Source organism: Protopterus annectens, chromosome 2.part0 (genome assembly GCF_019279795.1).
Source record: "Protopterus annectens isolate FY-2018-M chromosome 2.part0, PAN1.0, whole genome shotgun sequence".
Lineage (NCBI taxonomy): Eukaryota > Metazoa > Chordata > Ceratodontiformes > Protopteridae > Protopterus > Protopterus annectens.
In genome coordinates this window covers 255816615-255830471 of record NC_056728.1, presented here as the reverse complement: position 1 = coordinate 255830471, position 13857 = coordinate 255816615, and positions in this window count along the sequence as shown.

Genomic DNA, 13857 nt, shown 5'->3' with positions numbered 1-13857 from the left:
AGCATTACTGATGTACTTAATAAAGGATTCAGTTCTGCTTGCCTGTGATCCAGGATAAGAAAAGTATCTTCAGTGAAATGGTAGTACTCAAGAATTCACTGTTAAAGATGGAAATTGTAGGCATGGTATCCTTCACCAAAAACAATACTGTACTGGTAAAACTGGGTTCCATTGCAACATCCATGGCCACACCCTGTCTGTTTGTCAACCTTGCAATTAAAATTAAAAACATGCTATCAAGCACTAGATAGAAGGAATGTCAGTGGTGTCTTGCTTACTGTCTTCTGGGGAGTGATTCTATATGGATGCCAGGAGCTGCTGTACCCCTTTTACACTTCGTTGGGACTATAGCATAGTATGCTGGGACACTACATCAGTGGTGACTCAGACCTGTTCGGTATGTGTAGTTCTTTGAATTTGTTCTTGTAACTGAGTAAGTTAAAGATACAGGACCTGAATTACTCAATAAGGAATCTGAGCCTAAATTCTGAGAGGATGGTAATAAACTCTGTTTATAGGTTCGTAGATTAGTACTAGGCTAAATACCCTTGCGAGCCATTTTAAGCCTAGCCAATTATCCTTTGTGAGACTCAAACTCTGCACCTTGTGTTTGTAAGACAAACACCTGAACCATTAGGCCACCCTCCCTTTATGCAGCAGCCAGTGGTCACAGTGACCCAGACAGGTGGGACATCTATATCACAAATGGTCAGGATCTTTGGGTGCTCCAGCAATAGAAAGACTATAGATTTTCTTCCATATGCTCCTCTTCAAGCTAACTGTTCAAAATAAATTGTATATTTTTATAGGATTTGTACACCTCTTCAGGTATACTGTCCTTACAAACCTTCAGCTCAACTGACATCATATTCATTTAATGGTTATTATCCACTGCCCCTGCAAAACAATACACCTTCCTTTGTCTGCATGCAGGGCCTGAGGTACCTAAGGTTTTTCACATCTCAGGCTGTGAGGTTACAAATTTCTATGGTATTTTAGCTGAAAACTCCCTGATTTCTTGTTTTTATGTGGACTCAAATGCTAGTAAAGTTGAGTGTGCGGCAAAGGGCAGCTATTGGGTTTGACTCACTTATTTGACTTGTCTGTCTTTGCTGTTCAAATATTGTTCTTTGTCAAGGTTTCTAATATGATGTTTAAGGCTATAAATAGTGGAAACTGTCTGCACTTTTGCTACAATAAATGTAAAGGGATTTGGCTAGGAATGATTCCTCATCTTCTGTTAGATTGTGTGCTGTGATAGGCAATGCAGTGTATACAAGATAAATTTAGTGCCATGCCATAAACAGTGGTAAATTTGCTAGCACCATTAATGTTTAAAAATGTTAAATTCAGATAATCGTTTACATTTTCTCTTCTTCTTTTGACTGGGGTTTATTTACCTCTAGGTATTATTTTCTTTAAAATGTTAAATTCAGATAATCGTTTACATTCTCTCTTCTTCTTTTGACTGGGGTTTATTTACCTCTAGGTATTATTTTCTTTAAAATGTTAAATTCAGATAATCGTTTACATTTTCTCTTCTTCTTTTGACTGGGGTTTATTTACCTCTAGGTATTATTTTCTTTAAAATGTTAAATTCAGATAATCGTTTACATTTTCTCTTCTTCTTTTGACTGGGGTTTATTTACCTCTAGGTATTATTTTCTTTTTTTTAATTTCTGGTATTTGGGTGATGGGCACGATATATAGCATGGTATATAAATATGCTAACAAATGTAGTGTTCATTTTTAGGACATGTAGCTTAAATGTAATGATATTCTCATAACACGTAGTTCAGACTGTAATATGAGCAGCTTGACAGTAAATAATGCATTAAAATGTCATCAATCTACAATTTGTAATTTGCTGTTTGATGGATAAGAACGGGTAAAATGTTACTGGAATTCAGGGTGAATGGTATTTTAGTACCAATGTTGTAAAGTCCCTTATCTGCCCCCCCCCCCCCAAAAACGGTTATTGGTGAACATGCATTCTCCAGACTTTTCCCAAGCTCCTGTCTGAAATAAAATGGCAAGACATGCCCCAAAGGTTCAAGTTAACACTTGTTGAGCTCCTCCAACAATAAATAACCAGTAAATGATTTAAAGATAACACTTAGAAATGCTCTTGGCTCAGCCCAAGAAAGTCATTTTCTCCTCACGTCTGCTGCTGCCTCATTGCTGTATATTTTGTATATATCTGTAAATTGAACTGTGTTCATAGGTTCATAGGTTTATACTAGGCTATCTGCCCTAAGGCATTTATAAGCCTAGCCCAAATTTTTGTGGCTTACACCACCCCTTATATGAAAAAATACTGTGCCCATTAGTTTGTTGTGCCTCTGTCCAGCAGTGACACGGAGATGATTCCCGGGGTAAACCTACGATCTCCCATCCACAGGTCAAGATTTCTCTTGAACAGAGCCAGCGAGGTGCTCTGCCTCACATGGACCGGGATTTTATTCCACAGCATAGGGAGTCTCTGAGTGATAAATCTATCCCTCCAGCACGTCCTATTTATGTCCGTGCTAAGGTTTAAGTCGCTTGCTCTAGTGGTTTTGGTGGATTTGGATTTTTTGAGGTGGAGCATGTCCATTAATTCTGAGTTGGACATGGCCTTGTATGTCAGGCACATGTCAACTCTGAGCAGACGGTATGCGACTGAATAGAGCTGGAGTTTCTTCAATCTGGCAGCATATGACAGATTTTGGAGTCCCTTTATCCTTTTGGTGAGGAACTTTTGGGGTCTCTCCAATTGCTGCAGATGTCGGGTGAGATACATCCCGAATGGGGCATTGTACTCGATCATTGGTCTGATAAGTGAAGAGTACAGGGGAACAATGACCTCACTAGATCTTTTATTGAAAGAATTAATAAAAACGTTCAATTTAGTTCATTTTCCTTCTTATTACTGTTGTTTGTTTGCTACCTCCTCAACCTTTAATTCATCCTTAAAATTACATTTATAGCGTTTATGTTTTCATGAAGATTGATTGACTGTACTGTACATATATGTATGTGTCTGAGAAGGGTCTTTGGACTAGCCCACCTAATCAGTTACCAAATAGTAAATAAAATAAAATAAATAAAGTATTTTTTATTAAATGTAATAACCGCAATTCTTGCTAAATGCTACTAGAACTAAGTTTATGAAGAACAGATTCTTTAACATCAGCCAAAAAGGCAAATGAGCAGCTAAAGCTGTTTTGATAAACTATTATTTTGGGGTTTACTCCTTGCAATGATTACACATCTTGGACTAATGTAGTCAGTCACAGGAGAACAGCGTTTCTTTGTGCTTTTCTTTATAAATGTACTTTTATATACAAATGGCTTGTGTAGAAATATTTTTTCAGTAAAGAGTGGCAGGGAATTTCCATGGTGAAATAAAAAGGAAGATTTTGGGGTGTCTTTAAAAGAAATATGCATATCTCATAAAAGATGTTATTGCAAACAAATCTGTGAGGCATAAGGAGCATCATACTGTGTTCTACTTTATATATTTTAAATGAGAAATATGGAAGACATTTTAGCACTGCAAATGGGACAATGTTTATATGATTGCCAAGTGTCGTGTTTTGTAAGTATGGCATGGTTTTGTACTAGAATAAACAGGATAAGAAATAAATGCTTTATATTGCAAAACACAGTGTCATATTGGTTAAATCATGGGAGAAACCATAGTAATATTCCTTTTTGGGTGAGTAGCATATCCTGGTACTTGAATTAATTTTTTCACAGATGGGATCACCATTTTCTTTCGGCTGATCCCGTTAGGGGTCTCCACAGCAGATCACCAGTTTCCATTTCTTCCTGTCCTCTGCATCTTGCTCTGTCACACCAACCACCTGCATGTCCTCTCTCACCACATCCATAAACCTTATCTTAGGCCTTCCTCTTTTCCTGTTACCTGGTAGCTTCATCCTTAGCATCTTTTTCCCAATATACTCAGCATCCCTCCTCAGCACATGTCCAAACCAACGTAATCGTGCCTCTCTGGCTTTGTCTCCAAACCTTCCAACCTGGGCTGACCCTCTAATATACTTATTCCTAATCAAATGTCCACCCTTGTCACACCCAGTGCGAATCTTAACATCTTTAGTTCTGCCACATCCAGCTCAACCTCCTGCCTTTTTGTCAATGCCACTGTCTCCAACCCATATAACATAGCTGGTCTCACTACCCTCTTGTAGACCTTCCCTTTCACTCTTACAGGTACTTGTCTGTCCCAAATCACTCCTGACACTCTTCTCCATCCACTCCATCCTGCCTGAACTCTCTTCTTCACCTCTCTTCCACACTCACCGTTACTCTGAACTATTGACCCCAAGTATTTAAACTCATCCACCTTTGCCACCTCTACTCCTTGCATCCTCACCATTCCTCTATCCTCCCTCTCATTCACACACATATATTCTGTCTTAGTCCTGCTGACCTTCATTCCTCTTCTCTCTAGAGCATATCTCCATCTCTCCAAGGTCTCCTCCACCTGTTCCCTACTCTCACTACAGATCACAACGTCATCTGCAAACATCATAGTCCACGGGGACTCCTGTCTGATCTCGTCTGTCAACCTGTCCATCACCATTGCAAATAAGAAAGGGCTCAGAGCTGATCCTTGATGTAACCCCATCTCCACCTTAAACGCATCTGTCACTCCCACCGCAGACTTCACCGCTGTCACACTACCCTCGTACATATCCTGTACCACTCTTACATACTTTTCTGACACTCCTGACTTCCTCATACAATACCACAACTCCTCTCTAGGCACCCTATCATATGCTTTCTCTAAGTCTACAAAAACACAATGCAACTCCTTCTGACATTCTCTGTACTTCTCCATCAACACTCTCAGAGCAAACATCACATCTGTAGTGTTCTTTCCCGGCATGAAACCATACTGCTGATCACTAATCATCACCTCTCTTCTTAACCTAGCTTCCACTACTCTTTCCCATAAATTCATGCTGTGACTGATCAATTTAATCTATCTGTAGTTACTACAGCTCTGCACATCACCCTTATTCTTAAAAATCAGTACCAAAACACTTTTTCTCCATTCCTCAGGCATCCTCTCACTTTCCAAGATTTCATTAAACAATCTGGTTAAAAACTCCACTGCCATTTCACCTAAACTCCTCCATGCTTCCACAGGTATGTCATCTGGGCCAACAGTCTTTCCATTCTTCATTCTGTTCATAGCTATCCTTGCTTCCTCCTTGCGAATCCATTGGACTTCATGATTCACTATCCCTACATCATCCAACCTTCTCTCCCTCTCATTCTCTTCATTCATCAACCCCTCAAAGTACTCTTTCTATCTCCTCAACACACTCTCCTCACTTGTGAGTATGTTTCCCTCATTATCCTTTATCACCTTTACCTGCTGCACATCTTTCCTAGCTTGGTCCCTCTGTCTAGCCAATCGGTACAGGTCCTTTCCTCCCCCGTTACTGTCCAACCTTTCATACAACTCTTCATATGCCTTATTCTTAGCCTTTGCCACCTCTCTCTTTGCCATGCACCTCATCTCCTTATACTTCTGGCTACTTTCTTCATCTCTCTGACAATCCCACTTCTTTTTCTTTGCCAACGTCTTTCTCTGTATACTCTTCTGTACTTCCTCATTCCACCACCATGTCTCCTTGTCTTCCTTCCTCGCCCCAAATGTGATACCAAGCACCTTTCTAGCCGTCTCCCTTACTAGCTCTGCTGTAGTTACCCAGCTATTTGGTAACTCTTCACTGCCACCCAGTGCCTGCCTTAACTCATCCCTGAACTCCACCTCACAATTACCCTTTTTCAATTTCCACCATTTGATCCCTGGTGCTACCCTCACACTCCTCCTCCTCTTCTTGATCACCGTCATCCTACAAACCACCATCCTATGCTGCCTAACTACACTTTCTCTGGTCACCACTTTACAGTCTCCAATCTCCTTCAAACTGGCCCTCCTACATAAGATATAATCCACCTGTGTGCATCTTCCTCCACTCTTGTATGTCACCCTGTGCTCCTCCCTCTTGTTAAAATACGTATTCACCACAGCCATGTCCATGCTTTTTGCAAAATCCACTACCATCTGACCTTCAGCATTCCTTTGTTTAACACCATACCTACCCATCACTTCCTCATCCCCTCTGTTCCCTTCACCAACATGCCCATTGAAATCTGCTCCAATCACCACTCTCTCACCCTTGGGTACAGTCATCACCACTTCATCCAATTCACTCCAAAATGTTTCTTTCTCATCCATTGCACACCCAACTTGTGGAGCATATGCACTAACAACATTCATCATTACACCATCAATTTCCAGCTTCATAAACATCACTCTATCCGACACTCTTTTCACCTCCAAAACACTCATAGCATACTATTCCTTCAGAATAACTCCTACACCATTTCTCCTCCCATCCACACCATGATAAAACAATTTGAACCCACCTCCGATACACCTAGCCTTACTCCCCTTCCATCTGGTCTCTTGCACACACAATATACCAACCTTCCTTCTGTCCATCATATCAGCTATCTCTCTCCCTATACCAGTCATACTGCCAACATTCAAAGTTCTGACCCTCACTACCACAGTCCTAGCCTTTCTCCTCTCTTCCTGCCTTCGGCCATGTCTTCTGCATCTTCTCCTCCTTCGGCCAACAGTAGCCCAATTTCCGCCAGCACCCTGTAGGCTAACAGTACTGGTGGCGGTCGTTGTTAACCCGGGCCTAGACTGATCCAGTATGAAAATGTTTATTGGTGTTTGCATGAAATTATTTGGTGAAGTTTTACGCTGGATGCCCTTCCTGACGCAACCCTCCCCATTTATCCGGGCTTGGGACCGGCACAAAGAAATGCACTGGCTTGTGCATCCCCAGTGGCTGGGTTTTTTTTTCACAGATGGGATAATATAATATAATATAATATAATATAATATAATATAATATAATATAATGTAACATAATATAATATAATATAATATAATATAATATAATATAATATAAGTTCTTATGATCATAGGTGCATACTAGGCTAACGACCACTGAGCCTTTATAAGCTTAGCCATACAACCTAACTAATGTAGTGCCTTAGAGGTTATTTTAAGGGGTGTATGTTAGTTAGGGCATGATTTAATCGCTGCCACTGTCCATCACAGACATAGGTGTGAGACCAGGGATGAACTTCCGATTTCCCATCCACTGGTCCAGTTTGCACTTGAACAAGGTTAGGGATGGGCTTGGCTTTACATGGATGGGAAGCATGTTCCAGAGGATGGGGATTCTCTGAGATACATACCTCTCCTTCCTACATGTCCAACTGAAGTTGCAAACAAAGTTAAAATCCTTAGATCTAGTAGTTCTGGTGCTGTTTGTTTTGTGGATATGCAAAGAGTCCATTAGAGCAGGATCCAGGGATGCCTTGTATTCCAGTCATAAATTGCCTGTCAGCAGTCAGTAGGAAACAGAACACTGAGACAGAGCTTTGAGAAAAATCTGCATAGGGCATTGTGTTTATGCCCTGTATTCTTTTAGTGAGGAACCTTTGTGGGCATTCCAGTTGCTGCATGTGCCTGGTCAGTTACATACTGGTGGGGCATTATACTCAGTGCTGGGTCTGATGAGGGCTGACTACAGTGACACAAATGCTTCCCTGGGCATATATGCAATGCCCTTACTTATTAGTTGGGTGACATAGAATGATTTTCTTACTAACTTAGATATATGTTGGTCAAAAGCCAGGTTACTATCTACATGAGTTCCCAAATCCCTGACTACTGTGCCTACTTTTAGGGATGTGTTATCAATGAGGCAGTTTCCCTGGGTGGCTGACTTCCTAAAAGGTACTGTTATGCACTTCTTATCATTGAGTTTTAAGCTGTGGATTTGGCATCAGTCATTTGGCCGTGTTAGACTTCCTTGTAAGATGTTAGTATCTTGAGGGGTTTCTATGACTGCTCCTAGCTTTCAATCATATGCAAACTTGGTAAGCCAGAGGACCTTGACAGTGGCCTTGACTTTTGAAAAATAGGTGCCAAAGAGGAGAGGACCCAGCACAGAGCCCTGGGGAACTCAACTGGTGACCAGGCTCTATGGAGGTGGTCTTTCCAATCCTAACTTCCTGCATCCTGTCTATGAGCCAGCTGGCTATCCAGTGAGTTACATAGGTTTATGCCAAATTCTGTGAGTTTGTTTACAATGCTCAAGTGGAGTATTGTATCAAAGGTCTTAGCTAGGTTAAGGTTGGCAGCATACACTGTTGTCTTCCATTCATGTGGCACAAAGCCTGTGTGGAGGCTATGGTTGAATAGTGACTGCAGGGGCCCTGATAGGTCATATTTCAGGCTATTTAAGAGGCATCCCCACAGAAGCTGTATTTTTGGCCTTAGAAAACCCATCTAAGACCTGTTAGCTATGTTAGTTGGTATTTCCTGGGTAGTTGCTGGGGATGAGAGGGTGATAAACTTGGTGATGAATTTATCAGCCAGTACATTTGCTGTATCTCCCTGTTCCATGAATATGTCTTTATTTACCAACAGTTCAGCACACTGTTGTGTGCTGCCTTTCAGTTTTTTTTTACATGGCTAAAATTTATGGTTTCCCTTGGCCTGGGACTATATCTTTACCTCAAATAAAGTGCTTTGGAATAATTTCTAACTGTTACAGGGTTTACTAGAGTTACAGAACTGATTCTTATTTCAAATGAGACTGCTTAGTGGTCTGACATTACCAGAGAGGACATGGGGGGGGGGGCAGAGTTTTCCCATATTGTTAGTACTAGGTCCAATATGTTTTCACCTCTAGCAGGCATATGCACTAACTGGTCCAGTGAGTATGTGTTTACAAAGTCTAGGAATCTTTGGGTTATATAGGATTCCCAGTTTTTAGAAGGATAATTAATGTCCTCCATGAATATGGTATTTGATTGAATGATGAATGTCTCCAGTAGGTCTTAATATGAGCTATGGGTTTCATGGGAATTAGATGGTGACATATAGCTTGTTAGCATATGGCAGGGGCTTTGTCTGTAGTAATCTGGACATGGAAGAACTCCAGTGCCACATCATGTTTAACCAGCCTAGGGGTATGCTCATTAATGTGGATGTAGGCAGTTCTACCTTTAGTCCCTGTCTGTGCAGCTGCTGATCCAAACGTGTTGTAAACAATGAAACATTGCACTGCCGAGATGCTCTCTGTGGTTTTAAACCATGTCTTGATAACTGCACAGAAGCATGCATTCTCCAAGGTGAGGAAAGCTTGGAGGGAGTGGAGCTTCATGTTTAGACAGTTTTAAATATCATTGAGTAGACTTTCCTATATTGTAAGGTTTGTCAATTTGGCATTGCCTAAAAAAGGCTCTATGGAGGAGGACAATGTTTTAGCCAATATTCAAACATTTAAAGGGGACAGGTGCCAACCATCCTTGGCAGAGCAACATGGTTTGTTAACCATGTTATCCCATGCCGACAAATATTGTATGACACCAAAAGCTAAGCCAGTTAATAAAGTCAATTATCTTCTGTTCTTATTGTGGCATCATTTTTGCTGAAGGTAGAATGCTAGGCACATACCAGCCTGTGACACATAATCCAAGAGTTCCATAATATCTCTCTTCATATAGGCTAAGGAAGTATGTCTCAGGTCATTTACATCCACAAGGACTATGACCGAATCCTATTGCAACCTTTGGTGCAATGACTTGAGTGCACATGTAACTTGGCTGATCCTGACCCCTGATAGGCATCTGACCATAGTTTTTACCTAGTTTGGCCTATAATGGAGATCCAAGTGACTAGAGTCCTGGGTAGTGTAATCAGCTTGCTTTATGGGCTTAGTAGTTGAGGCTCCACTGGATGTGGCTATATGTGCGATGTTAGGTGTTGTTTTTCTTGTTCTTTCAAGTTTGCTGAGGATAATTTTTAGCAAATGAAATGTGTGGGAGGTCTTTGGGCTTTGGACAGATTGCATTTAAGTGCCTCAGCAAAAGTAGGTCAGTATGTGGGGTGCATACTATGTGTGGTGGGTGTAGCGTGTGTGTTTTGGACAACCATATTGCTAATATGAGTGTTTTTATATGAGAGTTTTGCCACCAGAGACATTGTGTATATACATTTCATGCATACTGTATTTGTTTCTTTGAAGAATAAATGATTGCCAGTGAATATTAGGCAATCTCAATATATCCATATCCACCAAACTGGCTGCAGAAAAATTGTGAAACTGCATATCCATGACATCAGGTCCATCACTGGGTGAGCTGCAAGGGTGCGGTGCACAAGGGGGTAAATAGTGGGCTGACTAAGGGCGCTTTGGGGGGCTAGAGGCTAGATGAATATATATATATATATATATGGGTCTACTTTGATTCACTGAAAACTCATTTCACTGAATTTGAAAACACTCAAACCAAATCGCTGAAAGCTCAAATCACTGAAAACTCATTTCACTGAATGTAAGTACTGTTGGGCAAATAAAATGTGTATGCTCTTTTCCCCACTGTAGTGCGATGCTGGAGTTAGTATATATAGCTGGGGGGCACAGCCCCCCGCATTGGGGGTGTGGGGTTGTAGCCCACACTACTTTTGGTTTTATATTGTTAGCTTTCAGTGAAATGAGATTCATAAATATAAAAGCTAAGTATATGGGGGCTTCACCCCCCAAAAACTATATATACTAACTCCAGAATCGCACTACAGTGAGGAAAAGAGCATATATGTTTTATTTGCCCAACAGTACTTACATTCAGTGAAATGTGATTCAGTGAAAGGAGTTTTCAGTGATTTGAGCTTTCAGCGATTTTTTTGAGGGTGAATTGAAATTCAGTGAAATGAGTTTTCAGTGAATGAAAGTAGACCCATATATATATATATATATATATATATATATATATATATATAATATTTATTTATTTATTTATTTTACATTTGTTGACTGGGATAGTCCGACTGGATACATGTCCATTTTCAGCGGAGGCCCCGGGAGAAAAGCTCCACATAGCAACACAGCATAAGTGAATATAGTACAACATAATTTCCATAGATTGACAGAGCAAGCAAATTATGACAATTCATCTGTAATATAGCTTACTTGCATTCTAGTGTATTAATGCATGCTTAGATAGATTCATTTCATTGAGGTGTCTTACGAAGAGTATAGAGATGATGCTAGTCAGGAGTAGAGCAAGGACATAGCCAGTGTGATTTAAAATGTTTCTGAGACTTTTCTGGAATAGGGGTAGTGAAGATTCCTGAGTAATGTGGTCGGGAAGTAAGTTCCCAAGTTTTGCCAACAGAGTTGGCAAACAGAACATCCCCTGCCAAGTTGTTGGATTTGAAAGTTAGTACCAGTAGTCTATTAGATGAGCGTAGTGGCATGTGGGTATAATGGGGGTAGATAATGTTTGTAAGTGCAGGTGTGTTATCTGGTTGGTTGAGGACTTTGTGTGTTACTATGAGCTGGTTGAACTGCAGTAGGGTAGGCAGTTCAAGCCACCCTAAAGTATTTAGATTTTGATAGTGGTGTGTCCTGTATGCCATGCCAGTAGCAAACCTAGCGATGTGGTTGTAACAGCAGGATAATTTATTTAGGCTGGTTTTGTTCAGGTTTGTGAATAGAAGGGAGGCATAAAGAAGGGTAGAGAGTAAGTGGGATCAGTCATGGCAGTTCTAGCATGAGGGGTAAGGAAAGGTTTGATTTTATAGAGGGAGCCAAGATTTTTATTAATGGTTTTAGTGGTCTGATTGATATGAATGTCAAATTTGAGGAGCTTTGTGTGGACTTCAGGAGAGATAGTGGTGCCGTTTTTAGAGTTTATGGTAAAGAATGGAGGGGAGGACCTGGGGTGGGAGAGAATAGAAGCAGCTTAGTTTTGTTAGGATTTAAGAGCAGCAGTTGATTAGTGAGCCAATTTTCCACGGTGTTGAAAGTGTTTTGTGTTAGTGTCATTAGTTCAGATGGAGAGGAGGCTGACCAGATCAAGGTTGAATCATCTGCATATTGAATACAAGTGGCATTTTGGATGGCAGAGTGAAGATCATTAATAAAGATGGAGAAGAGAAGAGGACAAAGTATAGAGCCCTGGGGACTCCAAGGGTAATGGGTAGCTGGGCAGATAGCTTGTCTTTCCATAGCATTGCCTGTTGTCTACCAGAGACGTAGGACTAAAACCACTGTAGTGAGTGGGAATCTAAGGAGATGGCCTTCAGAGTGTGGAGGAGTAGTGGATGGTTGACCATATCGAAGGCCTTGGATAGATCAAGAAAAGTGCTGAGGAAAGTTTGTGATTATTATGATTGTTGTTAATGACGTTGGAGAATGATAGGAGAGCTGAGGTGATACTGTGGTATGGCCTGTAGCCGTGTTGGGAGTCAGCCAACAATTTGTTCTGGATAAGGTGGGGCATAAGTTGTTCATGTATGCATGTCTCCATAATTTTAGTGAGTAGTGACAGAATGGCTATTGGTCAGAAGTTTGACATTTCTTTGGAGTTACCTCCTTTATGCAGGGGTATAGTATGGGATATTTTCCAGACTGAGGGGATGATACTTTCAGAGATAGTTGTGATGATTAAGATAGAGACAGGCTGTGCTATGGCATGAGTGGCTTTTTGTAAATAATCTGCTGGGAGGAGGTCAGATGCTAGGGTGGTAGGTTTTAGTTTGTTAATTAGGGCTCAGATTAGGGGAGTAGGAACAGGTTGAAAACTAAAGCATGGTAGAATTTTGGATACTACAGCACTTTGATTAGAGCCAGTGGGAGTGAGTTGGTGGGCTAGAGACTGGATAGTTTTTGTGAAGAAGCTATTAAAGGTATTAACAATGTCCTCTGGAGGTTTGAGATTGGCAACTGAAGGATGTAGGGTGGGGGTTTGGGCCAGGGTGAAGAAGCTTGTTAATTCCAGTCCAGAACTTCTGGGGGTTGTTATGGTGTTTCTGTTGTGGGTGGCAGTAGTAGTTTTTTTAATCTAAAATAATAGATTTTTTAGTATCATTTCTTATCAATCAATATCTGAGGTGGTCAAATGTAGTTTTTGTAGCATGCCAGGTGGTCCATGCTTTATTTCTATGTAAGATTTTAGATTTAGTATCTTTGGCAGCCATGGTGCAATGTATGTTTTGGTTCTAATAATTAGGGTAGAGGCATGGGAATCAAGGATGGCAAGGAATTTGGTACTGAAATAGGCCACAGCTTCATCCAGTGGAAGCTCTTTTAGGAGTGACCAATTGCAAGCTTTCAGTTAATTTTGAAACTTTTCAAGGTTATAGTTCTTGTTTATTCTAATTGATTTGTAGGTGGGCTGGTGGGGATTGTCATCCATATACACACACACACACACACACACACACACACACACATATATATATATATATATATATATATATATATATATATATATATATATATGGGTCTACTGCAGATGGTCGAATTCCCACAATCTCGAACTTTATATGGCCGACCCTATATATTCGAGTTTGTGAAAGCTCGACCGGACTGCATGGAGATCTGCATACAGAGCGTAACGGTAATATTTCCCGTTACTGCACTGTAGTGCAATCTTGGAGTTGGTATATTTAAGTAGGGGGGTGTGGGGGGCACAGGGGGCTTTCCCCCCTGCAAAATACTGATTTTATCAGTATTTCTTTTGGTTTTTGCTGGTTCGGAAAACCGGCTTTCGTGATAATGCACTTTCGCTCTTATGGGTGTCGATGTTGATTGTTCGAGATTTTGGGATTTCGAGCAAGAAACATAGACCCATGTATATATATATATATATATATATATATATATATATATATATATATATATTTGTTTTCTGGGGTAGAGCACTGATCTCTAAAGATCTTTTTCTTTTTTTCTT